Source organism: Papio anubis, unplaced genomic scaffold, assembly GCF_008728515.1.
Source record: "Papio anubis isolate 15944 unplaced genomic scaffold, Panubis1.0 scaffold119, whole genome shotgun sequence".
Classification (NCBI taxonomy): domain Eukaryota; kingdom Metazoa; phylum Chordata; class Mammalia; order Primates; family Cercopithecidae; genus Papio; species Papio anubis.
Window position 1 is genome coordinate 223,964 of NW_022161054.1, and position 3,862 is coordinate 227,825.

General features: G+C 48.8%; 1 pseudogene; it reads right to left on the reverse strand.

The window, feature by feature from the left end:
* Window positions 1-2,884: 2,884 nt before the first annotated feature.
* LOC101002609 lies at window positions 2,885-3,597 on the reverse strand (annotated as a pseudogene).
* Between the last annotated feature and the right edge of the window lie 265 nt (window positions 3,598-3,862).

Sequence of the window (3,862 nt, forward strand, 5' to 3'; positions counted from 1 at the left end):
ACGCAGCGCGCATACCTTCCCTGGCTCGGCATCTTGTTCCTGCTCTTAGCTTATACTATATCTATCATCTGCCTGCACAGAGGTCTGTCGTTTGTCTTCCCCGGTTCACATGGGAAGAGTTGTCTTCAAACCACTAAAAATACACTAATGACGGCATTGAGCGAAAAATGAAAAGAAGAAAAAGGTGCGTGGATAATTTTCGTGATATCTGCCACTACAAATAAACAAAAATTCGTCACATTCTAAAAGCTGTACAAGATACACATACATCCCGAGCCGCAGATTTGGACAAAGCTTGCATCTAAAACATTAGCCACCACAAGGCCAGAAATGTTTCTGTTTTACTTTAATGATGTTTTCTAAATGCAAAAGCAGTCATATCCCTATGAGGCAACAAATATAGTTAATTGGATGATCACTCTTAGAGCATCTCCTGTTCCTAAAAATATTTTGCTTTATTAAATAGCAACCTCAAGTCAAATGTCGATTTTGTAGCAGCTACAGGGCAATATATCTCATGTGGTTTCAATGCACCAGTGCTTTCGCCATTCTGTGTCCTCCCTCCTCCTCCTCCACCAACCTCACCATACTGCATACAAAAACACATATTTCTCTGGAAAGTAACCCCACCTAGGCTTATGGGTCAATTGTCAACTCCAACCATGTGAATCTAGGTGGAGCTCTGCTTTACCGATCCTGCAGCAGTTTGGTTGGGCCAACACTAGGATACTGCAACTCAGGGCAGGAAGAAGAGTAGGAGAGAGCAGAAGAGAAGACCAGCAGAAAATAACCTATGGTGAAAAACTCAGGGACCTCTCTCTGGAAGTTTCAGAATCTGCTTCCTTTAAGAATGTTGGGGGAGGCTGGGCTTGGTGGCTCATGCCTGTAGTCAGCACTCTGGGAGGAGCAGAGTGACGGAATCAAGGTCAGGAGATCATCATCCTGTCTAATATGGTGAAATTCCATCTCTACTAAAATACAAAAATAAACTGGGCATTGTAGTGTGCGTGTCTGTGGCGTCCCAGTTACACTGGGGGAGACTGAGACAGAGAATCCGCCCAGACAGTGGAGGTTGCAGTGAGCAGATAGGCGCCACACACTCAAGCCTGGGGGAGTGAGACTCAGATCTCAAAAAGGTGGGGGAAAGATGGAAATAGGTGAAAAAGGCCTGGAAGGAAGGAAGAAGTGTGAGGCATTTACAGAAATTTTTCACAATAACACAGAAGGAACCTTCTATGTAGAGAGGCCACCCTGGGTGATATCAAGTCCCTGCTGGCAAAGATGTGAAGAATGGAGCCAAACGGGAATGAAGCCTGAAAAGCGGAAATGGCGTGAATAGCCTTATTAGGACTGCTGGGTGAGGTTTCTCGGTCCAAGAGTCTTGGTAGGGGAGAGAAGTAGCATGAGGGGCTTTTTGCAAGCTCAGAGGAAGGTAGGGAAGCTGGTTGTGCAAACAGGGCCTGGTCTTAAAACTACTGAGGCAGGAGTTGATGGGGTCATGAGGAAGGGATCTTTGGAAACTGTCTTGAAACTGCTGTTTACAGAACTTGTGGGAATGCAGGTGAGCTTTCTTGGGTCATGGGAGAATTATGGTTGTAGCCAGAACTCTGGCCTTGCCATTAAGTCTCTTGGGTGTGTACAAAGAGTGGAAGAAAAGTCTTGAACAAAAGGCCTGCTAAGCTGGAAGTAGCGCCGCCATGTTGGAGTCTAGATTCCTCCACTAACACCTGTGATCACAGGTCCTATGGTGGGATAAATTATGCTACTGAAGGGCAAGACAATGGAAAACCTTAGAATGACCCAGCCCAGGCAGTATTACATAAAGTTCATGGTAGCCTGAGCACCCACCTGTGCACAGCCCATCACAATCCTCACTCTGCAACAAATCAGCTTCAAAGAAACACACATTATGCTGGAAGGTTCTCTCTCTTCCATTTTGCTTTGTCTCTCAATTTCAAGAATCTTCTCTTTAATTAACCCATCAACACTCTCCAGAAATCATTTGAAAAAGTAAATTTATACTCAGATTCTAATTTTAATAGAGAAATGAGAGAAGTTATGGTTCAGTGCACCACAAAATTCCAGAGACAGGAGATGGAAACATCCAGCCCCATTTCTGGAACAGGGAAGGAGTAGTTAGGGAAGAATGCAGGTCGAAAGCGTGGGGAGGGGGAAGGGGTCACTTGGTGGACATGGGGACAGGGGCTGGTCTCCCCGCCTCCTCACATTATGCTACAGAGACACAGGAGGAGCTTTGTTCAGATGCCTTTGCGAAGAAAAAGTGCAGGGTTCTTGAAGTCTCACAAAGGGAAAAGTTAGCAAATCTTGCCACTCAGTCCCACACAGGCAGCTGTCCTCAGCGTTCTACGAATAACATTCGTGAAAAATTATATCCGTCTGATGAGGGGTGACCTTGACAACCATCCACATGCTCAATACATCAAGTCAAAGAAAACCTCGCTGCTTCCTTTATGTGTCACTGTTCCCCTAACAACCCACACATCAGGCCCCAGGGTCTCACATTTACAAGCTGTGAGGGCATGAGGCAGACACTGTCACTGCCTGGGGTTGCAGCAAAACAGGACCTGGTCCAGATCCCACGGGAATATGGCCAGGAGGAAAATATTGCCTGAGTGGCTCTGTCAGCTTACCCAACCACAAGATCCCAAGGATCTCAGAGTCAGCCTCCTTCATGCCTTGCAGCCTGAGGTAGCTCCCTCCTTTCTATCTGTGGGGGAGAAAATGTCTTTTGAGAGGAGTCAGAAGATTGGCAGCGCCATGGGGTTTTCAGAAACTGCTAGTCTTGGACTGAAGTTTCCAGAAATGTGTGACAGACCCAGGGCAGGATAAGGGAAACAAGGAGAGGCTGTAGTCGCCAGGTCCTGGACTAACTGCCCTCCTAAGGTCTGTCCTTAGCCAGGGACCTTCCCCTGACCTGTGATTACTGGGATCAGGTCCCCATCACTACAATCATCAAGGTGATAAATCTGTGCTTCTTTGTCACATGTGCTTTACAAAAGAGTAAGTGCTGGCACACCGGGCTAGGCTGGGTCGGCCCATGAGTGTAGATGGTGCTTTCCAGTAACCAGGCAGGGCATTTCTACCTGGGGCTTGGAACCGTCAGTGGGACAAAAAAACTCAGAGCTCTTCTTCCTCCACAGCACAAAAGTGACCACAGCTTCAGTGACAACAGCTGCAAAGACAACCAGTCCAGCAATGACGCCCATGATGGGGATAGTGGGCTGGGAAGACTGCTCTGGGAAAGGAGGGGAAGGTGAGGGTCTCTGACCCCAGGCCCCACCACCGACCCTGTTAAAGGTCTCCAGAGGGGCTCCTGCAGCTCAGGCAGCCCCTGGTGCTGCACATAGCACGTGAATCTCTGCTCCTCTCCAGAAGGCACCACCACAGATGCCCACTTCTGGAAGGTTCCATCCCCTGCAGGCCTGGTCCCCACGAGCTCCACGTCGTGGATCTAGTCCTCACTCTCCCGCTGCCAGGTCAGTCTGATCTCCGCAGGGTAGAAGCCCAGGGCTCAGCACCTCAGGGTGGCCTCATAGTCAAAGACAGGATGGTGGGTCACGTGTGAATTGGGGGGGTCTGAAAGGAAGAGTCCGAAAACTCAGGCACTTTGCATCTCTCGTGGGACACTCCAGCAGCACCAGTATGTGACCGTCCTAAGAATGAACCAGATACCTGGCGGGGTGGGGGGAGGGGAGGGAGCACAAAACTCAGACACCAGACTGGACACGGGCACCTGGGATAATCTCCTAATCCTTGGAAAATTCTAATCTCTCAGCGGGGGAGCAGGGACTTCCGATTCTGACCTGAGTGAAGGCCAAAGGACTCAGAGGAGCTGGAGTCA